Raw genomic sequence first — 16,484 nt, forward strand, 5'->3', positions numbered from 1 at the left:
ACCTTCTCTCCAACGTCAGAATTGATTGTCGGGGAGGAAGCTTCTGGGCCTGTAGCATGCAATTGCTGCCGCACCATGGCCCCTCCCTTCCCAGAGTTGCTGCAGTGGCGGCCCTAAATTGGTGGTTCTCTTGACTGGTACCCCGCCTTCCCATCTGCTTCCTGCAGTTTCTAATTTTAAATCTTTTGGCAGCTGCCGCACAGAGTTAATGAGCAAGCCTGCCCCAGAGCACTTCATTCTACTTTCGGGAGCAGGCCTGCTCATTGACTCTGCGCAGTGGTTGCCTGAAGATTTAAAAGTACAACACCAGGAGGAGGTGAATGGGGAGTCAGGTGCTGGGGAGAGGCCACACCATAGGATTCTGCGGAAATAGGGTGGAGCTCCTGGTCCGTCCCCACCACCCCAAACTAAGCAGTGTTCCACTGCCTATGGCTCTATGGTACAGCCACATCTTGAATACTGTGTGCAGTTCTGGTTGGCGTATCTCACAAAAGATATGGTGAAATTAGAAAAGGTACAGAGGAGGGTGACAAAAATGATAAAAGGGATGGGATGACTTCCCTTTGAGGAAAGGCTAAAGCAACTAGGACTCTTCATCTTGGAGAAGAGACAGCTCAGTGGTGATATAACAGAGATCTATAAAATACTGAGTAGGGTGGAAAGGATAGATGTGAATCACTTGTTTACTCTGTTCAAAAATACTAGGACTAGGGGTATGCAATGACGCTACTTAGTAGTAGATTTAAATAAGAACAGAGAAAATATTTATTTGCACAACGTGCAATTAAACTCTGGAATTTGTTGCCAAAGAATGTGGTGAAATCATCTTAGTGGGGTTTAAAAAAAGGTTTGGATAATTTCCTAAAAGAGAAGCCCATAGGCCATTATTAAGATGGTATGGGAAAATCCACTGTTTATTCCTAGGATAAGCAGCATAAAATCTGTTTTATTTCTTGGGATCTAGCTAGGTACTTGGGACCAGGGCTGACCGCTGTTGGAGACAGGATGCTGGGATTTATGGACCCTCAGTCTGTCCCAGTATGGCAATTCTTATGTTCTTATTGAATCAGGAAATGAGATGCATTATATGAAAATATTGTCTACAGCTATTTTGATGGCTGGTCCACAGTTATGAATCATTTTACCAGGTTCTTTAAGATTATGTAATAATTTTAAATCATTTGAAATGTTGCTAAAAACTCATTTGTTTTTATAAAACATTTTGTAGTAGATTATCTGAATTGTAAATCTCTCCTTTTTGTTTAAAGGATATTCTGGCAGCTAACAGTTTTGTAGCAATTTTTGCCACTGTAACTGGCACTTATTTTAAGTGCCAATTTGCAGAAACAAAATTCTCTGTTTTGACATTGTTTCAGATCATTGATTGAACTCTATCCACATCATTCTCTTCTTGGTTGGGCACCCCTTCGTATGTCTGTTTCGCTAAGAAATGCTACTAGCTTCAGTTTTATCTCTGCTTCAAAGAGGACCAGCATATCTCTGCTCTGTTTGGCAAGGGACCAGTAATCAGTTCAACAAATGCAACAACTTTGGTGTTCTCAAAGGCTATATTCACTGAACAGCAAAATTTGACATGAAATGATCCACTGTTTGTGTGACAAGCTTTGTAATATCAAAATTCTGTTGCAGGTTTTGCTCTTTAATTTTGTTTACTGAGGAATCGTCATTTACATTAGTGTTCTTCAACTACCGGTGCCGGTCCACAGAAATTTCCTGCTGGTCCATAGGTCCGGCACGTGCATCGGGCCTGAGACAGTGTTCTTCAGCCGCTGGTCCACGGTGTGATCGATGCTGCGTTGTCTTTGGGACGGCTCCCTCTACCTCAGTGCTGCAGTACACAAAGCTGTGGGCAGAGGCTCCTATGCGAGTCCTGCGCCTGAACTGGAAGCCTTCTCTCTGATGTCGCAACATCAGAGGGAAGGCTTCCAGAAGAGGCTTGGAACATGTGAGGAGCTGCTGCCCACGCCGCACTGAGCACTGCACTGAAGCACTGAGGAAGAGGGAGCCGACTCGATGAAACACCGGGGGGGGGGGGGAGGGGTGGCAGCATAAAATGACTAGGCAGGAGCAGGCCAGAAGGCAAGGCACAGCATGGAGGGAGGGAGACAACAATGGTAGGGAAAATTATTTTATTTTTGAATTTAGTGATTGGTTTACATCTGCTGTCTGTTCAGGAAAGAATGCATTTGTTTCTTTTCCTCTGGGGTTGTACTGCATGCAGAGTCTTGCATCTTAGGGTTTGTTTTTGGTCCCATATTTGCATGGGATTATCTGTGTTCTGGTAGGAATGAATATTGTGAAGCATACAGTGAGCTTTGTGTATTTTAATTTTGTGGTTAAGCCATTATGTGTTGTTAATATGATTATATTGTGTGTTTGTATACTATAAAAAATGAATGGAAAAAATGGTGTTACAATTAGTTATATTATGGGGGCGGGGTCTGGGCAGAGATTGGGTGGAGATAGGCGGGATTTGGCCCATGACTTAGCCCAGTGTTCTTCAACTGCCGGTCCACAAATTAATTATTTTATTTCTTCTGGTCCTGTCAAAAGGTTGAAGAACACTGATTTACATCATGTTTCCACTTTTACTTTTAACTGCAAGCATCAGATATAACTTGGTAAGAGTAGTGAAATTGTAGAAATAATTACTTCAATAAAAGTAAAAGTAGCAAATGTTATCCTGTACTTTTTTTTTTACAAGTAAAAGTAACTACGTTTACTTTGATACTATACGACACTGCTAATTGTTGTGACAAGGGCTTAATTTATAGATAAAAAGAAAATGGAACTGTGGAGCCCAGAGAGGCATGGGTGGGCCATGAGAATCAAAAAAGAGGGCTTTTATTGGTATATAGACTTTTCTCTGCTCTGTTTCAAGCTCACCACTTCCCCTCCTCTTCCTTGCAGGCTTCTTGAAAGGGGGGAATAGAGCAGAATGTCCCTGCTACATTGGGTCTTGAAATAATAGGTAGAACTGCATTCCAGATGGTTCCCCCACAAATTAAGTCTTGGATCTGCCCCCAGAACATCTTGCAGAGTGCAAGTAAAATCGGTTGTTTATTTTTGGAACCTTTTTCCCCCCTATATGGCTGCCTGTTGTTCTTAGATCTCAATATAAAGCAATAATGATTTGCCATAAATTCTTGAATGGAACCATACCTGAATTGTTTTAAAGTAAGATGTCAAACTATTTACCATCTAGGTCTCTGTGTTCTGAGAATTCAGTGTTATTAAAAACAAATGCTAATCCAAAATATGTTGAGACCAGTAAAATGGTCTTTTGCTGTGCAGGGGTCAAATTGTGGAATTCATTGTCAGTCAATTACGAAAATGTTATGACAAGGGTAATTTCAGCAAACTATTAAAAATGGTTATTTGTTAATGCATTTTTTTAGGAAAAGATCTTTGCAGTTGTTCTTTTGATGGACACGTTACGTGATTTTCCGATGATTATATATTAATGTTTGTTTGATTTTATTTGTCTTACTGAATTATGTATGTACTGATATGTAAACCGTTTAGGTTTAAATGGTATATACATTTTTTAAAATAAATAAAATACAGTGAGCAAATTACTACAACTGCAGTTTTAGTAAAGATTGAATGTGTTCATGTGCAATTGAGTTGTGCAGTTTCAACCGTTAATGCTGATATGCCTAAAATACAAAAGAAAATTAAGAGGGTAAAGGCTACAGACCCAATAGTATAGAATCAGACCCTTTAGTACTTGCTTATTTGGTGCAAATAATTTAGATTACAAAGGAAACATTTATCTTGGTGCAAAGTCTATGGTCATGTTACTTTATATGTACACATGGAGGGTCATTTTTTAAAACATACATCTAAATCAAATTTGGATATATGGCACTAGATGTCCAAAATCAGCAGTAAGAAAATGCTTATTTTTGAAAAGGCAAACCACCATATATCTAGAAACAGTTTTGGATTGTGGATTTTTTAAATCCCTTATCTGGACAACTAGGCCATTGGGATGATCAGACCACCAGGACATCTATCTTTATACCACATTTTCAACCAAGAATTTTGGCCAAGTCTCAAACAGCCAGAACAATACCATTTGGACGTGGGAAGGGCCAGTCCTGTAATGGACTGACCACCCAGACATGGCAACAGAACAGTGGGGCACCTTAGAGAGCACTGTTGTGTTAGAGAGAACTTCACATAAAGAGTACCAGATAAACATCTCATAGAACTCCCTTATAGGTTACAGTGTTCCCCCCAAACCCACTATATCAACCTGTCTACAACCCCAATAGCCCTTATGGCTGCAGGTGGCACCTATATGGCAGTAGAGTAGGATTGGGGAGGGGGGGTTGGTGGGCTCACAATTTTCCACCATAAATGAAGTGGTTAGAATGGCTTATAGGATTTGCTATTCCTCTCTATGGTTCACTAGCCCAGTGTTTCTCAACTGGGTCCTGCAGTACCCTCTTGCCAGTCAGGTTTTCAGGATATCCATAATGAATATGCATGAAAGAAATGTGCATATAATGGAAGCAGTATATGCAAATCAAGTTTATGCATATTCATTGTGGATATTCTGAAAACCTGACTGGCAAAGGGGTACTCCAGGACCGAGTTGAGAAACACTGCACTAACCCACCCACCAGGTGTGTTTCTTTGTGGTATTCTTTTGGTGGTCTTTGTGCCAGATAATACAATATTATGCAAAGAGTAAGCTTTAATTCCCTAGACATCAGTCTAACAAACAGTTCATGCGCATATACACAAATTAAACATAAAGTAAAGATACATCACCGTTGAAGCAGAGGTACACATCATCTATGCCAGTGACTGGAGATTTCCAAGTTGCAGTCAAAGATAGAGAGCTTTCAACGGGCCAAACACCCCTTTGGACGTCCACACAGAAAAGATCTCCAAAGTTTAACTGTCACTTGCCCCCTTTTATACTTTATCCAAGCCGGATAATTAGCTGATTAATCAATAACTGGCACTTTATGGCCTAAACACCCACATTTGAACACTCAAGGAACTGGCCAGGTTCTAGAGTGAACCAAAGGCAGAGAGAGTTGAGAAGGGGGAGCAGGGAAGCGGTTGTTCACTGCTCTGAGGAGGAGGCAGGCAGCGTCGGTGCCGAGCACCAAAGGAAGTAGTTAGGAGGACAGCAGGGCTCGGGGTAGTGGCGAGAGTTCGCTCCGCCCTCCCCCCACGCGTCACAAGCAACACCAGACTCCCCCTTAAAGGGGAGGAGCCAGCGCGGCAGCACGCGGTGCCGAAGAGAGAGTTGAGAAGGGGAGCAGGAAGGCGGTTGTTCACTGCTCTGAGAGGAGGCAGGCAGCGTCGGTGCCGAGCACCGAAGGAAGTAGTTAGGAGGACAGCAGGCTCGGGGTAGCGGCGAGAGTTCGATCCGCCCCCCTCACGCGTCACAGGCAGCACCGGACTCCCCCTTAAAGGGGAGGAGCCAGCGGCACCCAGCCGTTCGGCGCGCGGCAAAGGCGCTTGCCTTAGCGAGAGCGCCTTTGCGAAGGGCCTCAAGAAGGGCCAATTTACTACACCCAGGAGCACCAGGGAAAGACTGAAGGGTACAGAAGAAGCAGGCGCAGAAGGAACGAACACACACAAGCAACAGTAGGGTAAGGTAGAACAAACACAGCACACACAAGAAGTAGGCAGTAAGGCAAGAAGAACACACACAAGCAACAGTAAGGTAAGGTAGAACAAACATAGCAAACACAAGAAGTAGGCAGTAAGGCAAGAAGCAGGTGCAGAAAGAAGCAGGCTCACAAGGAACAAACGCACAAACAAAGTATAGTAAGTTAGAGCGAAGGCAACACACACAAGAAGAAGGCGCAGAAGGAAGCAGGCACACAAGGAACACGTAGTCTTAAGTGTTATATTAAAGTAGGAATGACTATGGAAGCAGAGTGAAACCAGAAGATGAGCTTTCCAGTGTTCTGCACCGACTGTCATATGTATGACTACCTCCCCTCGGGGAGAAACTCGTATGTATGCGGTCGGTGTCAGGAGCTGGAAAGCTTGAAGAAGGAAGTCAAGCGACTAGAGAACAAGATACAGGAGCTAGAAGGACTTTACACCACGGATGACCCAATCAGGACAACTGAAGACTTCATGAGCGAGAGGCACATCGAGGAGGAAGTCAGGGAACTCGAGAAATTCATTGAGGAGGCATACAGAAAGAGGGTGGAAGAGAACGAACTTCAGATGAAAGAAGAAGTTACACCAACATCGAAGGGAGAGCAAGAAACAGAAGACTACAAAGAAGACACCGCCGGAGGAAAAACGCACGAAGGCAAGAAATTGACCAGTCGATGCCCAGAGGAAGAAAGAGAGAAGCATACCGAGGACATCGACCTGAGACCGAAGCGAACATTGAAGAAGGGAAGGTCAGCGATCCTAGTGGGGGACTCGATCCTGAGGCATGTGGACAGCCACATAGCAGGAGGGAGAGAGGACCGACTGGTGACCTGCCTCCCGGGAGCGAGAGCCAAGGACATCGTGGACAAAATTGGAAAGATCCTGGAAGGAGCGGAGACGGAAGAGACTACAGTAATGATCCACATCGGGACGAACGATGTCAGCAGGAGGGACTATAGAAGAAACACACTGATAGAACAGTTCAAGATTCTGGGAAGGAAGCTGAAGATGATGACCCAGAAGATAGCGTTCTCAGAGATCCTACCGGTGCCGAGGGCAGATGTGAAAAGGCAAGAGGAACTACAATCAATAAATGCATGGATGAGGAGATGGTGTGAGGAAGAAGGATTCCACTTCGTGAGGAACTGGACGACGTTCTGGGGCAAGAGCAAGCTCTACAGGAGAGATGGACTGCACCTGAGCGCAGCGGGAACTAGACTTCTAGCAAACAACATCAAGAGAGGAATAGAACAGGCTTTAAACTAACAAGAAGGGGAAAGCCGACAGTCGACCAAACGTCGATGATTCGGAAAAAGGTATCTTGTGAAGATACTAAGGAGAAAAAAGGCTGGGATGAAACAAGGGACAAATTACAGGAATCGACTAACAAAGGAGAGGAGATTAGAAAGATCATAACCAAAGAAAAGAAATCTAATGACCGAAACACAGGGAAAGGAAATGAAGGCAACAAAAATTCCAGGAGCTAAATTGCATAATATACTAATGCAAGGAGCCTAAGAAACAAAATGGGAGAATTAGAAGCCATGGCCATTGCAGAGAACATAGACATCATTGGAATCTCCGAAACATGGTGGAATGAGGAAAGCAGATGGGATACAGCACTGCCGGGGTACAAACTCTATCGCCAAGACAGATTAGGACAGAAAGGCGGTGGAATAGCACTATACATAAAAGAAAGCATACAATTGACAAGAATGGACACAGAAGAGATGGCCAACAAGCTAGAATCGCTATGGGTTAAAATACCAGGAAGGAAAGGGCCTGAAATAAAGATAGGTCTATACTATCGCCACCCGGACAAACCGTAGAAATTGATGAAGAAATGGAAGCCGAGATGAAGCGAGAATGCAAAAGCGGTAACACAGTTATTATGGGAGACTTCAACTACCCTGGGGTAGACTGGAGTCTTGAAAGCTCAAGATGCGCTAGGGAGGCAGACTTTCTGGAGGCTGTACAAGATTGCTTCATGGAGCAGCTTGTTAGAGAACCGACGAGAGGAAATGCCACTCTGGATCTAATCCTAAATGGGCTAAGGGGACCTGCAAAGGAAGTAGAAGTAGTGGGACCGTTGGGAAACAGCGATCATAATATGATCAAGTTCAAGGTGGAAATAGGAATACTGAAAGGAAAGAGAACCATAGCGACAACTTTTAACTTCAGGAAGGGAAACTACGAAGCAATGAGAGGAATGGTAAAGAAGAAACTTAGGAACACTTCCAAAAAATGGCATACGGTAGAATATGCCTGGTCCTTTTTCAAGAATACAGTGAGCGAGGCGCAAAATCTGTATATCCCCAAATTCAGAAAAGGGTGCAACAAGAGTCGAACAAAAGACCCAGCGTGGATAACTAAAATAGTGAAGGAAGCGATAGGCAATAAGAAAAACTCATTCAGAAAATGGAAGAAGGACAAATCTGAGGGAAACTGGAAAGATCACAGAAAGTATCAAAAAGAATGTCACCGTGTGGTTCGAAAAGCCAAAAAAGAGTATGAAGAGAGGCTAGCCAGGGAAGCACGAAATTTCAAGCTGTTCTTTAGATATATTAAAGGGAAACAGCCGGCTAGGGAGGAGGTGGGACCACTGGACGACGGAGACTGGAAGGGAGCGGTGAAGGAAGAGAAAGAGGTCGCAGAAAGACTTAACATGTTCTTTTCATCGGTATTTACAAGCGAAGACACAACCAACATACCGGAACCTGAACAAATTTTCAAGGGAAATCAAGCACAAAAGTTAACATCCATGGAAGTGAGCCTTGATGAGGTGCGCAGGCAGATAGAAAAACTAAAAACTGACAAATCGCCGGGTCCGGATGGAATCCATCCAAGGGTTCTGAAGGAACTAAAGGAGGAAATAGCGGAACTACTGCAGCAAATTTGCAACCTATCTCTGAAAACAGGTGTGATTCCGGAGGATTGGAAGATAGCCAACGTTACGCCCATCTTTAAAAAGGGATCAAGAGGGGACCCGGGAAACTACAGACCGGTGAGTCTGACCTCGGTTCTGGGGAAAATGGCGGAAGCACTGATAAAAGAAAACATCGATGAACATTTTGAAAGAAACGAACTTCTGAAAACCAGCCAACATGGTTTCTGCAGGGGAAGATCGTGCCTGACTAACTTACTGCACTTCTTCGAAGGAATTAACAAACAAATGGACAGAGGAGACCCCATAGACATCATATACCTAGATTTCCAGAAAGCCTTTGACATGGTGCCTCATGAACGTCTACTCCGGAAACTGAAGAACCATGGGGTGGACGGAGACGTGCATAGATGGATCAGAAACTGGTTAGAAGGTAGGAAACAGAGGGTAGGGGTGAAGGGCCACTACTCAGACTGGAGAAAGGTCACGAGTGGTGTTCCGCAGGGCTCGGTGCTCGGGCCACTGCTTTTTAACATATTCATAAATGATCTAGAAACAGGGACGAAGTGTGAGATAATAAAATTTGCGGATGACACCAAACTATTTAGTAGAGCTCGGACAAAGGAGGACTGCGAAGAATTGCAAAGAGACTTGGACAAACTAGGGGAATGGGCAGAGAGATGGCAGATGAAATTCAATGTTGGGAAGTGTAAAGTATTGCATGTGGGAAGCAAAAAACTCGAGGTATAATTATGCGATGGGAGGGATGTTTTTGAATGAGAGTACCCAAGAAAGGGACTTGGGGGTGATGGTGGACATGACAATGAAGCCGACAGCACAGTGCGCAGCTGCCGCTAAGAGAGCGAATAGAATGCTAGGTATAATCAAGAAAGGTATTACAACCAGAACGAAAGAAGTTATCCTGCCGCTGTATCGGGCAATGGTGCGTCCACATCTTGAGTACTGCGTCCAATATTGGTCACCGTACCTTAAGAAGGATATGGCATTGCTCGAGAGAGTTCAGAGGAGAGCAACACGACTGATTAAGGGGATGGAAAGCCTTTCATACGCTGAGAGATTGGAAAAACTTGGGACTCTTTCCCTAGAAAAAAGAAGATTAAGAGGGGATATGATAGAGACTTACAAGATCATGAAGGGCATAGAGAGAGTAGAGAGGGACAGATTGTTCAAACTTTCAGAAAATAAAAAAACAAGAGGGCATTCGGAAAAGTTGAAAGGAGGCAAATTAAAAACTAATGCTAGGAAGTTCTTCTTTACACAACGTGTGGTGGACACCTGGAATACAATTCCAGAGGAAGTTATAGGGCAGAGTACAGTACTGGGGTTTAAGAAAGGTTTGGACAAATTCCTGCTGGAAAAGGGGATAGAGGGGTATAGATAGAAATTTACTGCACAGGTCCTGGACCTGTTGGGGGCCGCCGCGTGAGCGGACTGCTGGGCGCGATGGACCTCAGGTCTGACCCAGCGGAGGCATTTCTTATGTTCTTATTGCTCTTAATGTCAGTAAATTAGTTGCAAAAACTTTGCTTTTCAGGATAGGTAACGGCATTCCTGTCCCTATTTCAGTAAGTGAGATAAACACACAAAGAATAAATATTGTATATGTGTTTTTAAATAACACAAAACTGCTTTTAAGAAGGGCTTATAATTAAGGTTCAAACACTCGTAAATATACATTATCATTCAAACTCTGCTTTTAGGAGCAGCTTATAACTCATAATCAGGTACTTTTATCACCGCAAAACATCACTTAAAACTAAGAACAGTACACATAATTACTTTGCTCTTAGTTACATGAAAACGTGGACAGTCATTGTACACCTGTCTGATTGCAATTATATTTCTTGAAATATACAGTGGTACCTCGGTTTAACGAGTACAACCGGTTTGCGAGTGTTTTGCAAGACGAACAAAACACTCAGCAAACTTTTGTCTCGTAACTGAGCACTGCCCCAATAAAACGAGCACTCAGCAATGGTGGCCCAGGGGTGAGTACCTACCTGCGGGTGCTGCACAGCGATTTGAAAGTGGTGCCTTCCTTGCCTCGGGGTCCCCATGCGGCTGCCCTCCTGCTTCGGCGATGCCTCTGCCGTCCGTCAGCGCTCTCCCGGCTTCCATCTAAACTGGCTGCCATCCTGAATGAGCATGCGCAACTTCACCTCTCTCCTCTCCTAAGTCAGACGCTGCCCCGACAACACGCTCACCACGTACAAGCACGCAGGACGTATATTTAATAGTTGGAATACCTTGTAATAGCTGGTTATTCTCAATTGTTGGAATACCTTGTAATATTTAATTGTTGATAGACATCTTGCACCATCCTGTTTAAACATCCATAAACACCAAGAACAGGTCCCAGTACCCACTCACACAACTTTCTCAAAATCCCTACACGAACCCCACTTATAGGTATAGGCATAGGCCCTCCAAAAAGACAGCTAACGCCAACAGAGCAAAGAACTTCAGTACTGACACCCCATTCCACGCACAAAAAAATGGCAACACGCACACCTAGACTCATCCTGGTCCTGCTACTGCTCTCCCTTCTCATAGATAAATGGAAAACAGCAGGATACCACACACATTCTATACCTATCCTCACAACAACTCACAGACTGGTTCAACCCAATAGGAAACTCCAAACCCACAGAACCCTAATAACATGCGCATATATGAATATACGATCCATCAGCCCAAAGACAGAACTAATCAAAGACTGGCTGATCAAAGATAACCTAAGCTGCCTCTTCCTAGCCGAAACCTGGCTCACTTCCGACTCAGACCCTCTCATTACTGAATTCTGCCCAAACGGATACAAACTAGAGCTAGTATGCAGAGAAAACAGAAGAGAAGGAGGTCTAGCAATCATTGTAAAGAACAACCTCAACATTAAAGTCCTTACCAAGCACTCCACCCCTCACCTAGACCTTCTAGCCTGCCAACTCTCTGACAACACTCTCACAGGAACTCTGAACTGCCTTCTATGCTATGTCACACCAGGAAAATGGAATTCCTCTAAACAAGAACTTGAAGAATTTATCTTCCAGAATTCCCTCTCGTCCACACACAACCTGATCCTAGGAGACATTAATCTCCACTTAGAAGACAACACCTCCAAACAAGTAGTGGATATTCTTACATTCCTCAACACCCTATCTTACCAAATACTCAACCCCGAACCCACGCATGAAAAGGGCCATCAACTTGATATTGCCGCTTACACATCTCCCAACCTCAACACACAAAACATCCACATAACCAATGGCTCATGGCATCCTACCTTATGGTCTGACCACTACAAGTACACCTTCACCATCAACTGGGAGCATAATAACATCAAACCTACCCCACGCATAACAAGCTTCAAGTCCAGACAGAAAATCGAACCTAATACATTCTGGGACACAGTAGATCCAGCAATAGACTTAAACAACCCCAAATAATTCATAAACACCTGGCGTTCCACAAGTGAATCCACTTTGAACAAACTAGCGCCACTAAAAACAAAAAACAAAGTATGCAGACCATCAGACAAATGGTTTGACGCCGAACTCCTACACCTAAAAAGGCAATGCAGACAATTAGAAAGGACATGGAAAAAAACAGAAACAAGACCACAATAAAACAGAATGGAGATCCCAAATCAAACAATACAAATTCAAACTGAAAGGATAAACGCAAAGACTACTACTCCAAACTCATTGGCACCGAAAAAACCGGACACCAAAAAACTTTTCAGCATTGTAAAAAACCTCACTGATACCATAGAAACATAGAAACATAGAAATAGACGGCAGATAAGGTCCACGGCCCATCTAGTCTGCCCACCCTAATGACCCTCCCCTACCTTTGCCTAGTGAATAGAGCCCACGTGTCGATCCCATTTGGCCTTAAAATCAGGCACGCTGCTGGCCTCAATCACCTGCAGTGGAAGACTATTCCAACGATCAACCACCCTTTCAGTGAAAAAGAATTTCCTGGTGTCACCTTGTAGTTTCCCACCTCTGATTTTCCACGGATGCCCTCTTGTTGCCGAGGGTCCCTTGAAAAAGAAGATATCTTCTTCCGCTTCAATGCGGCCCGTGAGATACTTGAACGTCTCGATCATGTCCCCCCTCTCTCTGCGCTCCTCGAGCGAGTATAGCTGCAGTTTGTCTAACCGTTCTTCGTATGGGAGATCTTTGAGTCCCGAGACCATCCGGGTGGCCATTCTCTGAACCGACTCCAATCTCAGCACATCTTTGCGATAATGTGGCCTCCAGAATTGCACACAGTATTCCAGGTGGGGCCTCACCATGGATCTATACAATGGCATAATGACTTCCGTCTTACGGCTAACGAAACCCCTGCGTATGCAACCTAGGATCTGTCTTGCCTTGGATGAGGCCTGCTCTACCTGACTGGCAGCCTTCATGTCCTCACTGACGATCACCCCCAAGTCCCGCTCTGCTACCGTTCTTGTTAGGATCTCACCATTAAGGGTATAAGTCTTGTATGGATTATGGTTGCCTAGGTGCATGACTTTGCATTTTTTGGCATTGAAGCTAAGTTGCCAGGTCCTAGACCAGCGCTCCAGTAGGAGTAGGTCGTGCATCATGTTGTCGGGCATTGAATCTTCGTCCGTTGTGCATTTGCCCATTACATTACTTAGTTTGGCATCATTGGCGAATAATGCTATTTTACCTCGAAGCCCTTCTGCCAAGTCTCTTATAAAGATGTTGAATAGGGTCAGTCCCAAGACCGAGCCCTGTGGCATTCCGCTGATCACCTCCGTCATTTCTGAGGGGGTGCCGTTCACCACTACCCTTTGAAGCCTACCACCAAGCCAGTTCCTAACCCATTTCGTCAATGTGTCACCTAATCCTATAGAACTCATCTTGCTCAGCAACCTGCGGTGTGGTACGCTATCAAATGCTTTGCTAAAGTCCAGGTACACAATGTCCAGGGACTCCCCAACATCCAGCTTCCCTGTCACCCAGTCAAAGAAGCTGATCAGGTTGGATTGACATGATCTCCCCTTAGTAAATCCATGTTGACGGGGGTCCCGTAGATACCAAACCCTTCCTCGCCACCCAAGGAACCCAGACTCCAATAGCTTCTCAACTAGCAGACCACTTCAAAAATAAAATCACCACAATCAGATCCACATTCAACAACTCTCAAAACATCATAGAAGAGATACTAATAAATCCCACAATAGACGAAGCCATCTCAGCAGATAGGATCTGGAACAACTTCCCAACGACACAATGGTCAGACCTTGACCGGCTGTACAAAAAATACAGCAAATCTTCTTGTGATCTGAACAACTGTCCTCCTTATCTACTAGCTACAGCGTCCACTAAATTCATAGCTTGTCTCACGCTATGGCTGCAAACCACCCTTAGGGAAGGTCAGTTCCCTCCGGATCTTGGCAAAATCATAATCACTCCCATACTAAAAGACCCCAAAGGCCCAATAGACAACCCAACAAATTATAGACCAATCGCTTCTATCCCACTATATGTCAAACTCATAGAGGGTATAGTAGCACAATATCTCACCAATTACCTAGAAGACCACCACATTCTGCATCCAACTCAATCTGGTTTCAGAGCTAATCACAGAAACACTACTAGTATCTCTACTAGATATAGCCCGACAGCATCTCAGCAAAGGAAACAAGTTACTAATCATACAACTCGACCTTTCAGCAGCATTCGACTTAGTTGACCATCCAATACTACTCCAGATACTAGATGCCATAGGAATATCAGGCAAAGTTCACAACTGGTTCCAAGGATTCCTTTAAACAAGATCATACAGAGTTAAGTCAAAAGATCTTCTATCCGACACCTGGACAAACCCATGTGGAGTACCACAAGGATCTCCTCTTTCGCCCATACTTTTCAACCTCTTCATAGCTTCCTTAGGCACTGCCCTAGATGCCCTAAATATAACATCTTTCAGCTATGCAGATGACATAACCATCCTCCTCCCCTTCGACACCCAAGACCCCATCTCCAACAGACGCCTGAAAACAACACTGGAAACTGTAGAAAAATGGATGAAGAACCATAAGCTGAAACTGAATGCAGAGAAAACCAAATTCCTACTACTAGAGAAGGAACAAAAACCATCCCTAACAGAACTGGAAATAAACGCAACCAAATATCCAATACAGAACACTCAAAATTCTGGGAATACAATTAGACAGATCCTGCACAATGCAGACACAAATCCACAAAATCATACAAAAAGCATTCTTCACCATGTGAAACTTAAGAAAAATAAGAAAATTCTTTACCAAAGAACACTACAAAATCATTGTACAATCCCTCACACTTAGTACCTTAGATTACAGCAACAGCCTCTACCTACCATGCCCAAACAACATGATAAAACAACTACAGACCGTTAAAAACACAGCCATCAGACTCATCTACTCTCTTAGCAAATTTGACCACATCACTCCCGCCTATGTAGACTCTCACTGGCTTCCGATAAAAGCAAGATCTCAATTCAAATTCTATTGTCTACTATTTAAAGTAACCCATGGTACTGCCCCCAGCTACCTAAACAATCGCCTATACCGCTACCGCTCACCCAGATCAAGGAGAACCCAGAACCTATTCACCTTCCCTCCTCATAATGGTACACGACGTAAGAAACTTTACGACAGCCTTCTAGCAACACAGGCAGCGAAAATTGACCCCACCATCACCAAACTGATGATCAAAACAACAGACATCAAAGTGTTTCGAAAAGAAATCAAAACAGTTCTATTCAAAAAACACGTCCTTACCTACTAATCTCCTCCCGCTCGTACATGCTTTCTCCCCCGTGAATAACACATTAGTCAATCCCTCGAACCATACCTACCAAAAAATATCCAGACTCCTAAATAAGCATCTACCACATGTATCCAATAAACTTTTTCCTTCAATGTTAGGTAATCCTCTTCAGTTATCCAAATATATCGTTATTCTCCACTGTATCCTGTAAGTACTTGAATCTTTACTATGTAATTCAATCGGATAAATTCTGATATCCTTTAATTTGTAATTCTCAACTGCATCATGTAATGTACATGAATCTTTGTTATATAATTCTCCTGGTAATGTCCAGATATCTTCTAATTTGTAATCCGCTTAGAACCGCAAGGCACAAGTGGAATAGAAATCACTAATGTAATGTAATTTGGAATACCATTTATTCAAATCTTCAGGTAAAGCAAGAGATCTAAAAAGAACAATGTCAAACGATATTTGAGACGAAATAGGTAATATAGTACCTATGATTTTCCAGACTGATTTTCAAAAAGTTTGAACAATTGTGCAATCATAAATCATTTGCTTCAGGTCACCTAAATTATCCTTACAGTGCCAACATTTATTAGAATCTGATAAATGAGCTCTATGTAATTTATTTGGTGTCCAACATGCTTTATTGAATAAAAAGAATAATGATTGCGTTAGACTAATACAGGGGTAGGCAATTCCGGTCCTCGAGAGCCACAGGCAGGTCAGGTTTCCAGGATATGAATATGTGTGTAATGGATTTGCATACACTGCCTCCTTGAGATGCAAATCTATCTCATGCATATTTATTTTGGATATCCTGAAAACCTGACCTCCCTGTGTCTCTTGAAGATCGGAATTGCCTAGCCCTGGACTAGTAGATAATGTAGGAAGCTGTGAACGTTTAAAAAAATAGAACCATTGCTCCTCAGAGCCACCCAAATGGATTCAGAGGTCCATATATGTTTTGTACATGTAATTGGAGCCAAAGATGATGAATCAAAAAACTTATAATAAAGTGAGGTCATATGATCATGAGTCACTCCAAGTTGACAGATTTCCAAAAATTTTGAAATTAAGGAAGTTTTGGGGTTAAAAGGCCATTCTAATTTCTTTAAGCAATGATGCAATTGGAAACA

The sequence above is a fragment of the Geotrypetes seraphini genome, chromosome 2, assembly GCF_902459505.1.
Source record: "Geotrypetes seraphini chromosome 2, aGeoSer1.1, whole genome shotgun sequence".
In the NCBI taxonomy this organism is placed as follows: Eukaryota; Metazoa; Chordata; class Amphibia; order Gymnophiona; family Dermophiidae; genus Geotrypetes; species Geotrypetes seraphini.